Source organism: Lontra canadensis, unplaced genomic scaffold (assembly GCF_010015895.1).
Source record: "Lontra canadensis isolate GAN:19392208 unplaced genomic scaffold, GSC_riverotter_1.0 scaffold11, whole genome shotgun sequence".
Taxonomy (NCBI): Eukaryota; Metazoa; Chordata; class Mammalia; order Carnivora; family Mustelidae; genus Lontra; species Lontra canadensis.
In genome coordinates, this window is record NW_022631005.1 from 11,024,110 (window position 1) to 11,047,326 (window position 23,217).

The following is a 23,217-nucleotide window of genomic DNA, read 5'->3' on the forward strand; positions in this document are numbered from 1 at the left end:
GAGGCTCAGTGCACAGTGATGTCTCCAAGAGCTGCAGTACTCTCTTAAGGAACTTCACCAGAACATTTTAGATTTTGTCCTCTTAATTCCTGAAGTATTTCATAACCCCATGCTACTGCAGACTGTATTAGCCTCACAAGAGAGGCAACTAATTAATTGTCTTGCTCTATCAATATTTGAGGACTTAACATGGGCAAACCCTGTGCTATGCCTGGAGGCTCAGACCTGAATAATCAAGCCCTTCTCATTGAGAAAAATCACAATTAAGTAGAAGAGACAGAGATGTAGAGGATACAATGTTCTGTTGTTTGAGATTTTATTAATATATGTATTCTCTACTAAAGGCAAATATCTAAAAAAAAAAGGCAAATATCTTGATCTTTCAAAGAATATTAGTATCTTTCAAATAAAAAATAAAATAGAAAATATATAAAAATATATATACTTAAATATATATTTAATATAATAATAAATAAATATATATTTAAAACATATATTTTCAAATAAATTATATATATTTAAAATTAAAAATAGGGGCACCTGGGTGGCTCAAATTATATATATTTAAAATTAAAAATAGGGGCACCTGGGTGGCTCAGTGGGTTAAAGCCTCTGCCTTCGGCTCAGGTCATGATCCCAGGTTCCTGGGATCAAGCCCCACATCCGGTTCTCTGCTCCGCAGGGAGCCTGCTTCCCTTCCTCTCTCTCTGCCTGCCTCTCTGCCTACTTGTGATCTCTGTCTGTCAAATAAATTTTTTAAAAAATTAAATTACATATATAATTAAACAAATTATATATTTTAAATATGTTTTTAAAATATATATATAAATAAACTATATATAGATATATATATACACACACACACATATACACATATATATGTATATATATGTATACATGTATATAAGGTGTTTCAAGAAACACCTTAAACCATAACTTGGCTATTTGAAAGATTTTAATGGGCGAGAAATCTTTTCATTTTAAAGTTTTATAAGCTAAATGAGGATTTAGAAAATATTAATAAATATCTGGTAGAAAATGCTTTAATAAAATCACTTCAAAACTGTTTCTCACTTATGTTCTGAAATTTACTTTTCTGAATAGCGGCATAAAATATAAATTAATTTGGGGAAGAAGACAAAAAGTATAATACAATTTTCTTAACTGAATATCTACACTACCAAGTTTCCATTGCTTATTAAGTCCTATTTCTAATGATGTAAATTTGTAAAGAAACATGAATACAACAGCTAGTTCCAGGGAGACTTGGCCATGGATTCTGAGATTGCTGAAGACCTAACTACACATTGTAAAGATAAAACTAGCTACCCTTGGCCCTGTCCCTAACTTAAGCACACCTGCACTCAGCTAGTCCAAATTGTGTTCTCATCATGTGGTAGGTGTGGTGTATGGATGGAGCCCCAAATTAGAGTGAACCTGGAGATTGTTCCAAATACTTCTTTCCATCTTTCCCTCAAGGCCCCAATCACACTGCAAATCAATTGCCTTGTACCATTCCAGTGCCACAAAGCAGATCTCTGAACTTCACTTTCTTAATAACCCTGGCCAGCACTTTGAAACTCACAAATTGAAGCTGCTCTGTGTCTCTGAGTACCGGGAGAATTTTAACAACTGGATTAAAAGGCCAATCAAATGGTAAACTCCCAGGGGAAACGTTCATGCCAGAGAATAGATTAACTGTTAGCTGATTTCAAGAACAAATGGAAGGTGCAAATCTCGGAGAAACGAGTGGGAAAGGAGAATAAAATAAGTGGGCTAGAACAACTGAAAGAATTCAGGCCACAGAAACCATGGTTTGGTAAGTCTGTAACACAGTAGGAAGATGAAATCCTTTTTTCTTCCTGATTCTTTTTTTTTTTTTTAAGTCAGGTTTCATTTTTCTTTATACGTGATAAAATTTGGGCAGGTTTATTTTCTTCATCTATTTTCCTGTATAATGTGATAAATGAGGGGTTAGGAAATGTACCAGGAACTTACAAATTTGACCTCTTCCTTCCCTTAGTCCAGGCTCACCTGAGCAAGGAAAGGGGGCAGGCAAGGATGCTGGGTTCAGAATTACTGGGCACCAGGGGATATCTGGAGGTCCTTGCTGGACAATCTCCTAAATATTCTCAGTTTGCCTTGTGTGAAGAGAAAACCAACTGTTTGATGATGCTTAACGATATGTTAAACTTTTATAAAGTTAGAGAGAAAGGAAAATGTAAGCCACAGGAGAGATCTTTGGAGATGAGTGTGACATTGTCAAAAACAATGAAATGCAAGGGAAATTAAGAATACCAGAAACCTAGCAAAATATTGTTACTATGTTTCATCTTAAAATTTAGTTCTGGGCTTTCTGGATCAAAGGGGAGCATGAGTTCATGCTTATGAAAGAAGTAAATTTCACTGGCATGTAATTCACAAATAGAAATTCTCCTGGAAGTATTTATTATCTACCTTTCATTTTCATTCCCACCACATGAGACAGTTTGGATCCTAATATGAAATGAATTTTTATCCACAATTTTTTAGATTAAAAATGGAAAAAGTTGACAATATTTTGGCTCCTAATTATCACAGTGCTCACAATGCAGTCTTGATTATTTATTCCCTGTTAACTTGATAAAAAGAAAAGAGACACTGCTGGTTTAAGAGATCTCTCCTGGACACTGTAGTGTGTTTATAGCATTTACAGACCACAATCCCAATGTGACCAATCATCAACATTATCTGAAAAAGTAGACTATTGTAGAAACAACTCAGGAAGCCTAAGGTAAAATCAGAAAATCTGTATTAAAACAACAACAACAACAAATACAAATTCCGTGGTGATTTAAAGATTTCCAGGTATAGAAATCTTGGGATTAGATCAAGAAAAACATGCATAGGGTCCCTGGGTGGCTTAATTGTTCAATGTCTGCCTTCGGCTCAGGTCATGATCCCAGGGTCCTGGGATGGAGCTCCACATTGGGGCTCCCTGCTCAGCAAGAAGCCTGCTACTCCCTCTCCCACTCCCCCTGCCTGTGTTTCCTCTCTTATTCTGTCTCTCTATCAAATAAATAAATAAAATCTTAAAAAAAAAGAAAAATATGGATAAACATCATCCCTAAATAGCAGTGCCCAAAAATTGAAATAAAAATGGACTAATACATCTTTTTAAAATGTTTAACCTTACCAGACTTAAAGAAAAGTGAATCAAAACAATGATTCAAAACAATATAATTCATTCACCTATAAAACTGGCAAAAATACTTTCATTTAATAATACCCTATATTAATGGGTGTGTGGGAAAAGGACAGTCTCATTTGAGAAGTAAATTAGTTTATCTTTTTTTGGAAGGTAATTAAAAAGTATCTATCAATTTTTTTGTCCTCTTTAATCCAAAAATTCCATTTCCAATAATTTACCCAGCAGATATATTTCAAGGGTGCCAAGATAATATAGGGGAGAATGTTCATAATAACCTAAATATCTAATAATAACAGGGAGGTTTATAAGTTAAAGTAATACCATACAAAGGAATATTGTGTAACTTTTAAAAATAGAAGATCTACATGATATATTATGAAGAAAAAAAAGACAATGCACACAAGAATGTACACGGTGATCCTTTTTGTGTTTTCAGAAAAGGAAATGAATAAATACACACACACACACACACGAGCTCTACATGTAGTCTTTGTTTTCTGAAAAGATACCTAAAAAATTATTGATAATTATCTTTGGGGAGAGGGCCTCCACCGGAGAAGTGAGGGAAGTTTTTACTTCCATTTTATATGTTTCTATACTGTTTGTATTTTCTCACCACGTACAGAGAATCAAGGGCATGCATGATGTTTTCTGCAAGATCAGTTTAATTCCATGCTGGCTTCCCTCACTCTCTAGCACCTATCTTAGTCAAATACTTCTGTCAATCACTATGTGAGTGAGTCAATTTATTTCAGATTATATCCCACCCACGCTGCCAACCCACTTACTAGAAAAATGGATTTGAGAAGGCCTATAATAAAAGACTCATAGTAAGGCTATTAAATAAAAGAAGCAAATAAAATTCATGGGAAGGAAGAGGAAATAAAAAGCCCAAGCAAATGTATTGACTATGATTGAGCAGTCAGCATGGCTCCAAATTTCCTAAAGAAAAAGGCCAAAGTAGAAACACGATGGTTGATGTCATTCTTATTGCCTGGAAAAAGATTTCATGCCTGTTTGTCAAAGATTTTTTTTTTTACTTAGTGCTGAATTTTAAGAGCCACGATCCAAGGCACTTTGAAAACATCTGGATTTTATGGCCTTAGTTTCTCAGATTTGACCATGCATCAAAATCACCCAGAGGACTTGTGAAAACACAGATTTCTGGGTTTCACTCACAGGGTTTCTGATTGAGTAAGTATGGGTGGGGCCTGGGACTTTTCATTTCTAACAGGTTTCCTAGGTGATGCTGACGCTGCTAACTCCAAGACTGTACTTTGGGACACAGAGATCTTTGACCAACGCTTCATTCATTAGCCCTTAATGGTTAATGACTTCATCAGTAGTTCTACCGAGGATCTGGAGATGCTCTTCACATAAGCATTCCAGTGGAAGTTTGAAATGTCACCCAGTTTCTTATGATCTAATCAGAAAACAAAGATGGAACTCAAGACAGCTGTAGACATAAATGTATTTCACATGACTTGGGCCTTCTAAATACAACTTCATTCCACATCACCTGCCCCTGATAGGGTTTAGACAGGAATTCATAATGCAAGTTCATGACTGGCATTAGCAATAGTCTCATTTTATCCACACAGGAGACTGGTCTCCTGCCAACATCCAAAATATATTATCATTCAATTCCAAAATCAAGAATCAATGACCTTTAGACAATCTGCACTCTTTTTTTTTTTTCCTATTGACACAGGGAATAGAGGATTAACTGTACCAGGAATTAACATAGGACCTTTCTCCTGGAGAGGTAAGAGTTCAAAATACTTTTCGGATAAACAACCTTATTTATCTTCCACTATCCTTGGGTGGGGGGGCAGTGCAGGTAGCAGTGGTGTGTAAGCTGTGCGTTCATTATAGCACTGGATTTCTATGTCTGAGGCCACTGTCTCTGATCCCTACTTGGTTCATGGATCCCAAAGCACTCAGTGCCTTAGGAAATAATTGGTGTACTTACCAGCTGCACTCAGTTAAAGATCACACACACACACACACACACACACACACGCACAGACATTTGCATATACACTGATACCAACAACCAATATGTTTGACAAGATTAAAAACATCTAAAAATATATCCAACAGATTCTCCTATAAATGTATACATTATACCTCAACCAGGGAAAAATTTTTTTTAAAAAGAAGACTTTTTAAAAAACTAAAAATTCTCTGAGATCCCCAAATTTCAGTAAGCTTGTTTTCAACAGTTCAGGTGTTTTCAATACTGTGCACCAAGTACTGTTTCCAGGAATTGGGATTAAAAGTTGTATACAAACCCTACTCTGACAATACTTACAAGATCTGTCATAAAACAGATCATTCCAGATGACAGGGATAGTTTAGGTGTAATATTAACTGTATAACTAAACAGTGCACAGAGAATGAATGGTCACTTTACCCCTCCTGGGGGGTCCCAGGGGGCTTCCTGGGGGAGAAGATACAGACAGAGACCTGACAGGAGAGCAGGAGACAGGTGGAATGAAGACAGAGGGGTATGGCCAACGACCCTGGGCTAGGCTGAAGGTTACATACCCAAAATCCAATCACTCCTTCTTTGTTACAAACAGAAATCCAATTTTGTTCAGGGTGGCATCTGGCCTGACTGGAAATACACTTCCCAGAATTTCCTACAGCCACGGTGATCATGTGACACAGTCTGGGCTAATGAGATGCAAATGACAGCCACAGTAGGGCTTGGAGGAAAGCTGATACCTCACCTGTGGTCTTCTAGCTGCCTGTAATACAGATGAGAAGCCCAGAGGTGTGAGTGTCATTTGGGGAATGAGTAGGAAGATGGAACAAAACTGGTCTCTCAGAGCTGTCACATCTGCCCTGGATTGCCAGCTTCCAGTCTTCTTCTTAATGAGAAAAGGCAGTGCCTCTTAGGTGTAGCCTCTGGAGTGTGGATGCATCCAGATGGATGCAAACAGAACCCAATTTTATAAACATAGGCAGGACTCTTGACGCATTACTATTTGTTTTGCTTGCAAATCTTAGAGCAAACGCTAACATTCAAAAGCAACCTTCCTGAATCCTTCACTTTTACCAAAACATGAAATTAAGGATGTCCTGGCACTTTAAAAAAGTGCTGTTATAATGAAGCAGCAAACACTATTAACAATTTTGTTAGCAGGGGTGCCTGGGTGGCTCAGTGGGTCAAAGCCTCTGCCTTCAGCTCGGATCATGATCCCAGGGTCCTGGGATGGAGCCCTGCATCGGGCTCCCTGCTCAGCTCCCTGCTCAGCTCTCTCTCTCTCTGCCTGCCTCTCTGCCTACTTGTGATCTTTGTCAAATAAATAAATAAAATCTTAAAAAAAAGAAAAGAAAAGCAAAGCAAAAAAACCTATCCTTCTAAAAACAAAAACAAAAACAATTGTGTTAGCAGAAAGTTTAAATATAATATTAAATCCAGAGCTAATAAAACAGGATTTCAATGGCCAATAACATGTGCAGTTTCCTTTGAAAAAAATCACATGAAGACATAATCCCAGGGCTTAAATACAATTTGTTTAGACAAGACTTTTTCCTTTTATCCTCCAGAAAAAGAACTATGAAATTTTTCTCCCTCCCTCCCTGTCCTCCTTCTCTCTCTCTCTCTTTCACACATACACACACACACACTGCCTTTTGTTGGTTTCTTACACACAATCACAATCACATAATTCATAGTCTCAAGCATAGACCATAGACGTTGCTTTCCTTTTGCTACAGAAACAGCAGCTGAGATCTATCATCAGCAGAAAACCATGCAACATTTTAAAGGCTGTTTCTTTGTTACGGGTGGGAGGGGAGGAATATATTAAGAGCCAGATACCCTTTGAGGGTGGAGTAAGCAGAGTAACCACAGCCCCCCACCAACTGCCTACCCACCTCCCCCCTCCACCCCCCCCCACCCCCCCGGGCACAGATCACTCCACGTTCCTTTGGGTCTAAATGCATGGGGTGGTTGTCCTGGGACTTCCCTATCAGCACCTCCAGGCCCTCTTCAGCTGAAGAGGATAGGGACTGGCCTGAAGGTGTGGGGTGCTGATGCTCCAGTCCTGGCTTTTTCCTGAAGTCGCTGTTCCCCATGGACAATCTCACGGGCAGTAAACCTAGGGGGTTTTGTGGACCAGTAAAATTTAACTTGAGAATAAAAAACTACATTGCAACAATGCTTTGCCAATGTTGCATTTTTTTTTATAAGACCATAACAAATAAAGCAACAACAAAAGTCAAAACAGACATAATGTTCCCAACCACACTTTATTGGGAAGATGGATCCTTTTTTGGTGAAGGATTCCATTCTGCCCATTTTGTAAGTGGCAGGCTATCTGCCCAGTCTCTTAGTATCTTCCTAATGATTTTTTACCTTTTATTTACATATTTTGCTCTGTATTTTGAAATGTTTTTTCCCCTTGATTGTCCAGACCAGTTTATCCCAACAGTCCCAATTCCAAAAGTTCTTGAATTTTTTTGGGAAATAGATCCCTTCATCACTCTAGTGAAAACCAACAGACCTATTCCCATAGCAGTATTTTTATTTTTTTTTAAGATTTTATTTATTTATTTGGGGGGGGGGAGCAGAGGGAGAAGCCGACTTCCTGCTGAGCAGGGAGCCCTATGTGGGGCTTGATTCCAGGACCCTGGGATCAGGACCTGAGCCAAAGGGAGATGCTTAACCGACTGAGCCACCCAGATACCCCTCAAGGCAGTATTTTTAAATGCATAAAGTGAAATACATAGCATCACAAAGCAAACCAATTATATTTAAATATCAATATAAAATATTAAAATACACATACTTGTGATACAGCAATATATATGCTTCTTTATTATGACATTACATATCAAGCTCTAGTGGAGATGCTAAAAGTGATCATAATTTCAAGCAGTGATGAGCGTAAATGATATTTTAAGATGTGTGCAACCACTCTAATGCTATCTGAAAATATTTTAGATTTCTACCAATGACAAAGTCACAGGCACCACTAATCCTCTTGTGGTTTCATTAGAAGATAATAAAAATAAAGGTGCATTTTTTCTTCCAAATTGAATGTTATATTCTCCTATAATTTGGAAACAGAAAATTTCCAGCCTACCCCAACACCACTACTTTTTTTTTTTTTAATAGCCCACTCCATTCCACACCCAACTGTGTAACTACATTAATACAGGATGTGTCAAAGTGATTGGAGCTAAGCATCAAGGAAAAGGAAGTGATCTCACCCTGGTCTTCCAGCCATCCCCCTGACCCCTCTCCAGAGGCAAAAACTGCCAACAATTCCTTGATGTCTATAGAATCGTTCATTTACAAGACATTTTCTTTAAATCCTAGATAACTTTATTTTGCAGTGGGATTCTCCTCCATCCTTAATTTTTCTCCTCCATCCTTCTATTTGACAAATTTCACTAATCTTCTGCTTATTATTCTTTGGTGCCTGGGTCCTTTTATCTTGATTGTCTATGGCTTATTCATTGCTTTATTACCCCTCAAAGTATAGGTCCAACTATAGGACATTTTGAACAGCTACAACTTGATGAGCCTGAGGCTTGTCCAGTGGGCTGACACCACCTCTCTGTCCTCCATTGAGGTCCCCAGAAGAACCTCCCTGCACACTCCTTCTCCAGCCTCCCAGGTAGCAAGGTAGAAGAAAGCAGCCTCTCTCTCTTCCACTGGTAGCACTTCTAGGAGAGCCGTGAGACAAAGTAACACCCCTGCCCCACCCCCAACACACACAGACCCACAGCCATCCCCATCCTATAATAAAATAGAGGACAGTCTTCCAAAACAGGAAGCTCAGAACCTCATAGTAAAAGGGCAAATCTACCCCCAAGAAAAGGAAGTTGGCATATCATAGTCATACAAATCACAAGAACATGCAGAGAAAAAGGAGCAGATGGAGGAAAGGCAAACACTGAAGAAATCTTAGAGGAAAATGCCCCTACCTTGCAAAAAGAGCAGTTGGCAGGTTGGAAGAGCTTGTCCAGTCCCAAGTTAAGGATGATTACAAAAGACACATTTCAATGCAAACCCTGGTACTTGCTAGAATAAAGAAAAGCTATGGTTTTTATGTGTTTCTCTCATAATCACTCATCTTACTATATTCCCCCTTTAATTCTAGTTAGTGTTTCTTAATAGAGCCTTCTGGGTTTTCTAAAAATAATCATGAGCTCAAAGAGGAAATTTTATTTTTCCTTTTTAATATTTCCTCCTGTCATTTCTTATCTCATATTTTCTAAAACCTCCAAAAGTCTGTTAAAAAGTGGTAATAGCTGGGCACCTGGGTGGCTCAGTGGGTTAAAGCCTCTGCCTTTCGGCTCAGGTCATGATCTCAGGGTCCTGGGATCAAGTCCCACATCGGGCTCTCTGCTCAGCAGAGAGCCTGCTTCCTCCTCTCTCTCTGCCTGCCTCTCTGCCTACTTGTGATCTTTCTCTGTCAAATAAATAAATAAAATCTAAAAAAAAAAAAAGTGGTAATAGCTGTCTTATTTCTGATCTTAATGAAAAATATTGGAAGCTTCTAGACAAAAATAACAAGTTACCTATGAAGGAAAGAGAATTGGATTAACACCAGACTTCATCTGCACACTACTGAGAGGTAAGAATCACATTCCCTGAATTCTGTGACCATCGAAGATATCTTTTTACCTCCCACAGTAACAGGAAATATTGACATTAATTTAATAACCACAACAACAATACCATTGAGTTAATATTCATATAGCACTTATCCAGTCCCAGGTTCAATTCTATGCATTTCACTTACCATGATAGTTTGTCTACGTGGTGGCTCCCATTAATTCCTTGCCTCCCTCTCATTCATGCCAGTTCAGGATGGGGTCTAGTCTCCCATCTCACAGAATCTGATAGAAGTGTCACTGAACCAGCTCTGAGCTGAAACATGAACACTGGCACTTTCTGCCTCCTGGAGTTTCCATGTAGGAAAGCCAGGCTTCTCTGATGAAGGGAGCAGTTGTATGAGGAAAACAGGCATGTGGGTGAGAAAAGCCATGTTGGACACCAAGCAGAGCTGAATCTTCAGACCATTCCAGCCCCTGCTGCTATTTGATTTTGACCACACAAGAATGGCTAAGCCAAGCCCAACCTGCAGAACCACAAGAGATAATAATATGTTGTTGTTGGGGTGCCCAGGTGGCTCAGGCAGTTAAATGTCTGCCTTAGGCTCAGGTCGTGATCCTGGAGTCCCAGGATCAAGCCCAGGGTTGGGCTTCCTGCTCAGTGAGAGCCTCTTCTCCCTCTGTCCCTTCCCCTGCTCATGCTCTCTCTTTCTCTCACTTGCTCTCTCTCTCTCAGATAAATAAATAAAATCTTAAAAAAAGATAATAAGTTGTTGTTTGTACTGCTGTTTTGGGGTAGTTCATTATATAACAGTATATGACCAGAATACTAACACTAACGTGCTTAATCTTTACAATATTCCTACTGTTATTCGTACTGCCATTTTACAGATAAGGAGATAAAAGTCCCAGGTAAGTTAAACTTTCTAAAGCTTACACAGATAGAAAATTCTTGTAGAATTGCAACGTTTCAAAAATAAATAAACCCCATGCTTCATATGTAAAAAATATTGGGAAGGACTCCAATGCAACAAAAATGCAGCAGAGCAGAGACCTCCAGAGAGAGGAAAAGGGAAAGTAGAAAGAATAGCGACAAGAAGTATATCTTGCAAATATATTGTGAAATTTAAGATACTATGGATACCGTAACTGAGAGCATGTTAACTAGATGGGAAAGCCTTCTGAAAGAACAGACAGACTGCAAGGGTAACGGTCATAGTCAAGAAGGAAAGGAAACGCAGGAGTTGGGAAGGAGCAAGGCTGGAGGCAGGAAAAAGAAAAAGAAGAGGGGACACCTGGGTGGCTCAGTCCATTAGACCTACGACTCTTGATTTTGGTTTGGGTCATGATATTGGGGTTGTGAGATCAAGCCCCGCACCAAGCTTACGCTGAGCATGGAGCCTGCTAAAGAGTCTCCCTTTCCCTCTTCCTCTGCCCCTACCTGTCTCTCTCCCTCTCCTTCTCCCTCCCTCTCTCTCTCTCTCCCTTTATAAAAGAAAACAAGAAAGAAAGAAAGAAAAAGAAAAAAAGAAAGAAAGAAAGAAAGAAAGAAAGAAAGGGGGGAAAAAAAGGAAATGCATCCTGCAGTTCTTGATATGAATTTCTGCAAGACATAAATCAACAAAACTGATTCATGTAGAAAATCAAATAGACTAATTATCATAGGAGAAATTGGGAAAGTGGTTAAATTCCTAATATTAAGAAAGAGAGCAGAAACAGATGATTTTATAGTCAATTCCAGATAACTTACAAAGAATAAAAATGTTATTTAAATTATTCAAGACTATAGAAACCTAGAGAAAGCCCTTAGATCCATTTTATAAAACTAGTTTAGCCTTTAAACCAAAATTGATAAAAGCAGTACAAGAAAACCACAGAGCAATCCCACTTAGAGATATTTGCTTATTTGTTATCCTACTTATAAAAATTCTAAGTAAAATATTAGCAAGCACATCCCAAAGTAGATGAAATGAATACCACCAGTGATCAAGTAGAGTTTCCACCAGCAAATCCAACCACATCCTTCATGATAGCAACAAACGCTGGAGGAAAAGTGGCTGGTTACATCAACAGCTTCTAAAAAACAGTTGGTAAAATTTAACGGCCATTTTTAATAAAATTCTGAGTAAAATGTAAATAGAAAGAAACCTTTTGAGTATGAAAATATCTATTTATCAAAAATCAACTGCAAACATCATTCTAAACAATGCCAGGAATAAGATGGGATATCTGCTCTTACCACTATACTTCAGCAGTACACCGAGGAGAAGAAAATAGTCCATATAAACAGAGTAGATGGGGAGATAAAATTTTCCTTTTTTGCCAAAGATACGTTTATATACCCAGAAATTCCTACTCTGGTTCAAAAATAAAAACTACTAGAATCAATGAAGGAGATTGATCAGGTGGCTGGAAGTTTAGAGCTTTTCTCCATATTTGCAATGAAAATATAATAGCATTATAATAGCATCCAAAAAGCAAAGAAAGATTAGAGATAAGAACAGAAATTCAAAATTCATACAGCCATCTAATGCAATGTCAGTTAGAGTCCCCAATTTTTTAAAGTAGATATAGTATCTGTTTAGGCAAGATTAAATGTCCAAAGACTGGCAAGAAATTTTTGAGGAAGAATAATGAGGGAAGGGCCATACCAGACTTAAATCCACTAAAATCAAAACCTGGCATGGATGGGCACCTGCGTGGCCCAGTTGGTTAAGCATCTGCTTTGGGCTCAGGTCATGATCTCAGGATCCTGGGATCAAGCCCTGTGTCAGTCTCCCTGCTAAGCAAGGAGTCTTCTTCTCCCTCTGCCCCTTCCCCCTTTCTCTTGCTTTTTAATAAATAAATAAAATCTTAAAAAACAAAACAAAGCAAACAGACAAACAACAACAACAAAAAAAACATGGCATGGGACTGAATAACAGAACAGAATAGACTGGGAGCCCAGAAAGGAATCCCAGCATCATTTCTGGAGGAAAACCTCCAACCATTGATCACTGGCAATATTCATAGAGAGAAGCTTCTATTTGACAAAGTGAGTATTGTGATCCATTGTGGAGAGAACATCTCACTGATAAATGGCACATGCACAATGGGATATCATGCAAATGGAAAATAAGAATGAGGTGGAGCTGCTACCCCCCATCTTATGAAGTCACTAAAGAGAATGAGTGAGATAAGCCATCTCAACAATGAAGTCTGTGAGGTACTGCTCAGTAAGAGAAGGAAGATCCAAAGTATATTACAGCAAGCCTTCTGCGGAATGTCTTGTCTACTATTTAGAGCTGGGGATAATGTGGATTTTGATGACTAACACTGCTTTGGAGGATGCCTCTTTTTAAAAAACAAAACATAAATATATATATTTGTAAATGTCTATATAACATATGAAGAGAAATGAGGAGATACATAAATAAACTAGGTTGTTCAACATCTAGTTTCAACAGTAGAGTGGGGGAGTCGTGGATGTGAAGGGAGGGCAGAAACAAACAATATTTTTTAAAAGGTATCCACAATAAATGCAGAATGCTTATAAGGATCTAATTTATGAAGAATTATTTGCATACACACACACACACCCCACTGTGTTTGTATAGAGGAAGAGATACACAGAGAGAGAGAAAGAGAGAGAGAGAGATGAAAGGATAGGCATCCAAATGTTATTGGTGGTTATCACAAAGGCATGAATTTCAGGTGATTTTTCCTTTATATAATCAGGAAAAAGTAATTTTCATTATTAAAGAAAAAAAGTTCAAATTGTGAAATACAAATTTACAGTATAAATTTAGTTTTAAAATATAGTTTCAATGGATGTCAAGTCAGAAGGTCCTCATATTATTGCGTGTGAATTTTAAATAAGGGGGAGAATGAAAGCCCATAACACATGGGTGACATACGGAATAATGACCGCTACTGTCATTATTTCCACTTAGAGGTCACCCATTGACAACTCTGTCTTGTAGCAAAAGTATGACCCAAGTGAAGGGAAGCTCATAGAATCACTAATGGCTCTAACATCACCTTCATGCAGGCAGAAAAAGAATATCAGCTGATTTCCTCAATACAACTGCATATGGAGGAGAGATGACGTCATCGTGAATTAAGAGCTGAAGCAGAAACATTTGCTTCTGATTTTCCAAACAGAAGGTCTTAAGTGCTCTTGTCATCCTGGTAGAAACGTGACAGTGTAAGCTGATTACAGCACTTCTTATTCTAGACCTCCGAGCCACCTGATTTGCAAGAGGCTTTGGGCAATACCTCCCTGCCTCCATCATCAGGTCTGGAGGAGGCTTTCCAGGCCCCTTTAGCACCTTGGTCTTCAAACCCCACCACAAAGGAAAGCAGGTCACCCTGTTCCTGCCGTATCTTCAAGCAGTCAGTGCTTCAAAGCCCCAGGAGCTAATAGATGGTAATAGATTCCAGGAGAACTTAGAAATCCCTGCGGTTAAAATACTTTTTAAAATGTATCCAGTCTTTCTAGCTGGGGAAAGCTAATCTCATCTTCTCTCACGATACAGTGCAACCCCGATCCCTTAATCTTGCTCAGATTTGCACGTAATGCCCTCTGATATTTAAGTAATGCTGTGTCCAAAAAGACGGCTCCCTGCTGCACCCCTGGGCCTGCAGCCTGCCAGCCGCCCACAGAAGGCAACCGGGACCACACTGGGCTCTAACCTCTTCCCGGTGAGCCTTCCCTGCCCACCCTCCAACCTCATGCCGGCTAACTCAGCGAGCCTTCATTCCTGATACACTGGTTATGTAGTACCATCTAATATCCTACAAGGAGCAAGTATGAGGCTATTTATTGTGAAAATCTATGCTTCTATAGTGGAGAAGAGGAAATAATACTGTCTTCACACAGTGAAGAGCTTTGAATTCGTCCGCTCACCACAGACATTTTGACCAGATCAACTCCCGCACCTTGCTGCTGAAAATGCTAGAAACACAAGAATAGGTTTTAAATGGAAACTCTTCAAGCTAAATCAGCCCTCAAAATACTTTGGATGGCATCCATTTAAGTGTAAAACTGAAAAGCTATAGATGCATAAATGTACTCAGAACTCTGATTATAATTACCACGAAAAAGGGCTTTATAGTCATCTCTGAATCATCCAAACTTCAGAAGGAAAAAAAGACTTACACACAGCTATACCTGACTGAGGCAGACCTAGTGAAAGAACATAAGACCCTACACCTTTCATCACGCACTGGAGCCAATGTGCAAGGAGTATATTTTCTAGGGGGGTCCTACATAGAATGATAGTCTTCATTGACAGAGAACCTTCCCGGGGGTCAAATTTGGATCTGAAGGATTTCAAAAAATAGATATTCAAGACTTTTGTATAGAAGAAAGGAAGAAAGGGAGGAAGGAAGGAAGGAAGGAAGGAAGGAAGGAAGGAAGGAAGGAAGATACCACCTCTGTATGGCAGCATCCTGCCTATATAAATGGGAACGACACTCACTGCTATGCAATCACAACTTCCCTTTTCCTCAGGGGGACTAATAATCACTGCGTGAATTCCCAAGATGTTGAAAGAAAGGCTGAGGTATGCTGAGCACTCAGAGATTCTTCTTCCCCCCCACTTCAGTCCAGACGACCATCAAGAAATTGTTTTCCACAGCCACATTGACGGTGCCTTTTATGTCCACATTACACACTCACACACTGAGCCCTGACTTTGAGAGATACATTTCTGTGAGTTCAGCCACCCAGGCTGTGATATTTTGTGGTGGCAGCCCCAAGCTGACAGGACACCCTCCTCCCAGGACTTCCCTCTGCTCAGTTGCTTGACTACAGTCTGTCAAACTGCTGACTAATTCCCGTTGTTGTCCTGCTAAATGCACATTCCTTGTTCTCTACTTCCCCACAAACAAGTTAGGCTATTTATAACCGCATTTCCTTCTGTTTGACATACCTTCTCTTCTTTTAGAAAGCTTTCTACCAGCAAATCTCTTCCTCCCCCTTGCAAAGTGGTAGGCACAGGCAGAGAACACAGGGTCATATCAGGCTCATCACACACTAGGAGTGGCTTCTGAGAATCACTTCTATGAAACAGGAATCAAAACCCTACCCTTATAAGGATGAATCAAATCAATGTACCTGGAAAGTATTTTATAGACTGTGAGGGACCATATAAATATATAGAACATATCATGCTGTCTTAGCACATTTTGGGGAATGAAACTTCCAGATCATTTGCAAAAAGCCAGTAACAGCTCCAGTAACAAAATTAGTTTATAAAGCCCCATACAAACATACAAAGATCCATAATAGCCTATGCCATCCCCTAACTTAAGTTACATCAGGGCAAGAACCTTTCTTCATTATCAGGGAAAAAAATGGTTTGAAACAAGAGAAAGCTCAAAGACAGTTTCTATACCAGACACAAATTCAGTGACATTGAACAAGAGGTTCCCCCACTAAACTGTGGGATCCTCAGGGACAAGAGTCAAGTTTCACTCACTTTTAAAACTCCAGAGTCCATTCTGTTGCCTGACACATAGCAAGAAAGAAAAAAATCAATCAATCAATCATTCAGTGAACCAATGTGGTGCCACACTCAAGAGAATCTTTGAAAGTGTTTTCTCCTGCTGAGAGTGGGTTACTAACGATCACCCCAGAATTCTTCTTTGTCAGTACATAGCAGTACAGCCTAATGGAAAGCTCTGGCTTTGAAATCAGTTGCACCTACACAAGGATACTAATTCTGCCACTCACATTGGGCCAGTGTCTCAATTCTTTCATCTGTGAAATGGGAATACTGATGCTTACCATACAGGCTTCCTATGAATGTTAGAGAAAATACACCTAAGGCAGTTAAAGCACTGTCTAATATGTTGTATGTGCTCAGCAAATAAAGGTAGTTATCACTGACGAATATCTCCAAACAGGAGTCTATGTATGAATACAACTACATTCACTACATCCTGTCACACCCCCTCAACATCTATAAACCATTCTATCAATACTTCCATCCAACTACTGCCCACTGACCTAAGGGACTGTAATACTTTTTGCTGGATATCAATAAGCCATAGTATTTAGAAGACAGAATTGGCTTTCATAAGACTTCAGATCCTGAGATTTTAAAGCATAAGCTGGGACATATGCCCTGCTGTCCTGGGTCGAGCAGTAGGGACAGGGCCTGCCTGGCTGAGGGGGTGGACATTCTTGCAACAATTCCAAGTAGCAACATCCCCAAGATTCTCCAGAAAGGCAAAAGAAGGAAGTCGTCTCTGACTAGGGCAGAGGACCTCCAAGCAAGGTAAGAACAAGCCAACATGAAAATGTGCAATGAAACAGAGCCACAGGAAGCACTAGATGAGTTGAAGACAAGAAGAGAGGACAAGCCAGGAAGCCCTGAGTATCCCACAGCAGTGAGAAGCGACAGCATATAGCTTCATGGCTACAGCATGGGTGTGGGTCTCTCCTGAGGGACAAGGGTATTCTTTCCCTTTCCATGAATTGGACAAGAGGGTATTCAAAGTAGAAATGAAGTAAGAAGGTGATGCGAGAAAGAGGTCAGAAAGCTAGACTAAACAGTAGGACTACAAGGGTGCCGATTTTCAAAATTGGCCATAGCTTCTTACAAATCTCCAGTATAGAGCATTTTGAAAATTACACAAGGTCCAACATATTACTCGTAAACTACCTGGATAGAATACTCCTGACAAGGAATTCAAAGCAAAATAATCTTAATCAATTGCATTTAATCAACAAGCAGGATATAATGCTTTCAGAGTATTCACATATATACTATTCCATTTGGGAAAACGCTAGGAGGTTCAATACTCAATGGTCAAGAGCCCAGGATAGGCAGGGGGTCCATTAGCTTGATGCCAAGAGAGCGCACCATGATGCTACCCTCGAAAATACACCCACCCAGTACTGGAGGGTACCCCGCACTGCAGCCTGGGAGAGAGGGTTTCCAGCTCCCATCGTGACAGGACAGAGGCAGTCAGGAACAAGATGAGGGACTCACTGGAAACATGAAGCTGGTCCACCTCCACTCCAGGCCATCTCAGAGAAAGATCAATTTTGCATTGAACAAAAGACTTTATAGACCAAAACTAAAGACACCAAACCGAAACCCCATTGCAGTGACAGGTCAAAACCCCTAATCCTGGTGACCTCCACTGCTTTCAAATGAAACCACTGTAATGAAAATGTGCCTGGATTCAGTTTGTAAACCAAGAAGCAGACAATCACAGATGTTCCCTCGGGCCATTCATTAATGCATGGGGCCATTTTGGCTTTTCTCTTTCTAATTTTCATATTTCTCTAATTTGGTTCTTATCTTCCAAAAGTCTGACTCAATCTTTCTTTCTGAAGCCAGTTCCATGCCTAGCTGTGATTGTAACATTCTTATGTCCTAAAATTTTAACTTCAGGTATCTTGATTTCAGTAAACCCAGGAAAATATTAGCAAGTCAACTCAAAGAGACAGGGGTACCCATCACTGTCCCCCAGCCTGGATAACTGGCTCTGCCTCTCTCAGGCATACACAGGACAGTGTTTCTGCCATGACAGTGTTTCTTAGGAAAAGCCTAGGGAGATTGTTATCAGAATGAAAATTAAGAAGAGTGATGGATCAAATGTCACAAGGCAACTACAATTTCTTAAGTCTTTAAAAGCTAAGGCTTTGGGTATTCTTTTTTTAACCTCTCAGCCACTCTCCCTTCCCCCTAAAATCATGGCATAATTGACCTGTAAGTCCTATGCCGTAACTTGATCTGACAAGGTCCACTGTAAAGCTTAACAAAGTGAGCAGTAGAGTGCTAACCCTTCCTGTTGGGCAAGGAAATTTCTGGAACTTTCTCAATCACCAGGTTGTTGAGAATTTTTAATCTTTCTTTTAAAGTAAATCATAGCACCATTAACTTGAATGTTACTGAAAACAGATACAGTTGAGCTGCTCATTAAATAACAACACAGACAAGGAGAAAAAGTATTTGACTTTAAATGTAGCCAATCATCTTATAAAAAGATACCCAGACATTCAGGCAAGAATTACAGGACTCTCCCTCCCTTCTCCCTCCTATCACATCCCTGACTCCTCCACCTCCCCACCCCCTAATCCCTTCCCCGTTGAGCTGTGAAATTTCCATGCGCTTTACCCAACTCCCAGACATGTTCTCCCAACACATCATTTGCATGAGGACTTCATCCACTGCGGGTGGCTTTCCTGAATCCAGAACTTCTCAACCTTGTCCTCTTAACTAACTCAACTGTAGAGTAAGCAAATGCCTACACAAGGGGGCTGTGATCCAGAACAAAGTAGAGAGTCTAAATTCCCTTGATATCACGTTTCATTTTTTTAAGTGTCAACTTCATTCTACTCTTTAATATATTCCTCTGTTTTCATATCAAGCCAGTGTGTTGTTTGAATTCATGTGAAACAAATACTGCAGGGAGCTGCACCAGGTTAATCCTATTTGTGTGTTTGGTGCACTGTCAATTTACATGCCCTCTATTTCCGAAGAAGTTCACTCAAACTTTTAATCCCCTTTGTCTTTGTGTAGCAGCTTAAAAACAAGGGGATGAGAGAAAAGTAATTTGGCATATTTAATTATTTGAATAAAATTGAAGTCATTGTTTAGAAACATCTAGAAGAAAGAGTATTTCAATATTATTCTTTTCCCACTTTCCTCTTCCATTCTTCCTCCTTATTCTAGGGGAATGCAGTAGGTAGAATTTTTGCTACTGTCCTACTGCCTTTTTTTTTTCCTGTAGCTAACAGATTCCTATGCCAAATGGGAAGCCCATTCCAAGTAGTTTAGGGAATTACAGGTTACTTGCCCCCCTGCCTGTAAAAGGGGTGACATCTGTCCCAGACCTACATGGAATACACACCTCCTTAGCTACAAAGATTGGTTTAGGAATGGGCATCTCAGCCAAGCCAGAGAACTCCCCAGCACTTCTGCTCAGAGTTCTTTCCCCTATATTGCCACTATATGTGTATATATATGAAATACCTGAAGAAATCAGTGTCCGTCTTTGTTAACACACAAAGAAGGTGCCTAAGAATCAAGCCAATTTGTATAAGAGGTGCTCAAAGAGAATCAAAAGGAGAAATGTGGAGAGAAAGGCACAGAGAGACAGTGCCCTGATGACACCACTTTAACCCCTAGATTTCACTGTACCTGAAGCCAGAACGCCCCCCTCGGACTTCCCACTTATGAGAGAGGGAAAAAGTCCTCTTTGGGCATAAGGTAGTTCAAGTTAGGTTCAGCCATCTATAACTTAAGAGTTTCCAAAATGAAAATATGGACATGTGATTTCACTCCATATCGTTCAACACTGCCTATCAAATACTGAGAAGGAATCCAAATTCTTTGGTGTAGCACCCAGGCCATCTGCCATCTAGACCCCACCTTCCATGGGTCAAGGGTAACTAAAGGATGAGCCTCGGTCTTGTACACTGCATGCAAAGATGACTAGGAAGACACTTCAAAGATGCTTGAAAAATGATGTCTTCTCGTTTTCTCAATTTACTTCATCACTTGTACTTATAGCTCCCTCTTTATTCTCTATCTACCTACTACTATCTGACCTGTTCCCCTTGCTGGGAGTATCTCCTCTTATTATTCGCCTGGTGAATGTTCATCCTGTATCTCAGCCCTAGCAGGTTCCCACAAGAGAACTCTCCTTTACTCCTTTCCCATTGATTTGCTCACCTCCTGCTAGCTTCCTGAGGACCATTCTCAGAGAGGCAGTGCTGAGTCCCTGTGGGCATGCCTGCCTCAGCACCCAACCAGAAGCTCCTCTAGCCTGAAGCCTGGCCTATTTATGTCGGCATCACCAGCATCTAACACAGTGCCTCCCAGGTAGTAAATCTGAAGTGAATATTTATTGAGGAATTGAAAGAATGAATTAGTGAAATTAAACTAGTCGGAGCTATCTGAATAAAGGGCAAGGTGAGAAAAGGAATGGAAATGGATACCAGTTGGTTTCCTTCCATCTGCAACCCAATCAAAAACCTCTATTACTCAAAATGATTTGGCCTAAGGGAGGAGCATGGAGAAGACTAAATTCACAGAAGTATTAAAATATTTTCTTCCCGCTGCCCCTATCCACACTTAATCCAAATATCGGTCCTTGTTTCAATTCCTTTGAAGAGACATTTTGTTCAGGTGCTCCTATGGGAACTGAAAGTTAATGCAAAAATAGAGAATCTCTGCTCAATGTCACTAATCATCAGGGAAAAGCAAATCCAAACCGCAAGGAGATATCACCTCACACTTGTCAGAATTGCCAAAATCAGAAACATAAGAAACAATAAGGGCTGGTGAGGATGTGCAGAAAAAAGACCCCTTGTGCACTGTTGATAGGAATGCAAACTTGTGCAGGCACTGTGGAAAACAGTATGAAGGTGTCTCAAAAAATAGAATTATCATATGAGCCAGTAATTCTATTACAGGGTATACCTAAAGGATACAAATACATTAATTCAAAGGGATACATGAAATCCATGTTTATTGCAGTGTTATTTACAATAGCGAAATTATGGAAACAACCCAAGTGTTCATCCATAGATAAACGGATAAAGAAGTGGTATATATACAATGTAATATTATTCAGCCATTAAAAAGGAATGAAATCTTAACCATTAGCCACAACATGGATGGAGCTAAAGAGGATAATGCTAAGTGAAATAAGCCAGGTAGAGGAAGACAAATACCATATGATTTCATTCATAAGTAGAAGAAACAAAACAAATGAGCAAAGAAAAAAAAAAAAGAGGTGGGGGGACACAAACCAAGAAACAGACTCTTAACTATAGAAAACAAATTGATGGTTACCAGAGAGGAGATGGGTTCGGGAGATGGTTAAAATAGAAGGAGATTAAGAGTGTACTTATCATGATGAGCACTGAGCAATGTATAGAATAGTTGTCACTATATTGTATACCTGAAACTAACATAACACTGTATGTCATGTTAAAATTAAAATTTTGAAACTTAATTAAAAAAAGATGTATGTAGATATACAACAGAATATTATTCAGACATAAAAAATAAAGAGTGAAATCTTGCCACTTGCAACAATGTGGATAGAGCTAGAGAGTACAATGCCATGTAAAATAAGTCAGTCAGAGAAAGGCCAATACCATATGATTTTAGTTGTATATGGAGTTCAAAAAACAAAACAAATGAACAAAGAAAAAAAGAGACCAGCCGAAAAACAGATTCCTAACTATAGAGCACAAACTGATGGTTACCAAAGGGGAGGCTGGTAGGCGGATGGGAGAAATGGTAGAGGTGATGGGGATTAAGAGTACACTTACCATGACAAGCACTGAGTAATGTACAGAATTGTTGAATTACTATATTGTACACATGAAACTAATATAATATTCTATGTTAGCTGTATTGGAATTAAATTTTTTTTCAAATAGAGAATCTCTAAAGAACTGGTTGGCTTTCTGGAAGAGCACTTCAATGTTGCTAAAGGGACAGTGTCACTGTCATGCTGGGTCTACTGAGACTTTTCCACTTGGTCTCATCTGTCACCACTGCAGTCCCAACTTTGCCAGGACACATAAGTTCCTGAAGCAAGAAAAGCCTCCATTTTGTGCATTATATGTGAAGGTGATTAGAAGAGACTAAGTCTTGAGAAAACACATCTGCCCACATTCTCAATGCATTTCATTGCTCATTCTCGACAGGCAGCCACAGTGCAGCAGGACTGCACACAGCCCTACAGAGAGGGGCGTTAGTGTTGGTCCCCCAGAACCCTCCATTCACGGCTGACTACAGTGCACCTTACATCCATTCTCTCCCTTTTCAGAAATTCCACTGGGCTTCAAATGTGGTCTAAGATGTCTATTTTCTGAGTTGTTGCTCTCTGCTAAAAGAGAAGGCAGGGTTCTGCATTATCTGCCTCCTTGTTTGCACCAGAATAGGTCCACATGCAACCCCACAGTTTCCACCTGGAAAGCAGGTATTCAAGTCCAACTCTGCATCTGATCATAAAGGACCTGTTTCTACCCTCGCTGCTCAAGGCCATATATTGCAAGAGACATGAGTTTCTAGCAGCTGAAGAAAAGAGGATGACATCCAGTGAGAAGCAGAGAATCAGCCCCTTCCGTGTCAGTAAGCATTATTAAAATTTAAAGCACATGGTAGATGAGAAATCTGGAAAATCATCTTACAAAGAGGGGGAAATTCTAGGCAGCTGCAGTGGAAACAAAAATACTCCAGATCTAAGTGCAACAGGAAGCAAACGCTCTTACCCTCCCATTACTGTTCTGAAGACTCTCCTTTCCTTATAATTACAACGAAATTCAGGTTAGTCTTCATTCTTCAAGAGGAGGTAAGTTTGCCCACATGCTATTTATTTTTTTACAGAAGATTCAAAAGGTTAAAATATATGGATTAGGTTTTAAGGACATTTTCATTTTGGAAAACATAGGCAATTATAATGGTTAATTACAGGTTTGGGAAGAA

General features: G+C 39.5%; 1 protein-coding gene across 4 annotated transcripts in view; it reads right to left on the reverse strand.

Annotated features, from left to right (window-relative positions):
• Positions 1-23,217, reverse strand: part of LYPD6 (LY6/PLAUR domain containing 6) — a 122,273-nt gene that overhangs the window by 46,455 nt on the left and 52,601 nt on the right. The window contains exon 1 of one of the 4 annotated variants that reach the window (XM_032856090.1): positions 9,137-9,155. The exons of the other annotated variants lie outside the window; for them this stretch is intronic. The gene's annotated coding sequence lies outside the window, so the exon portion shown is untranslated. Of the gene's footprint in view, positions 1-9,136; positions 9,156-23,217 lie in introns of those variants that run through there. 4 annotated transcript variants of the gene reach the window in all.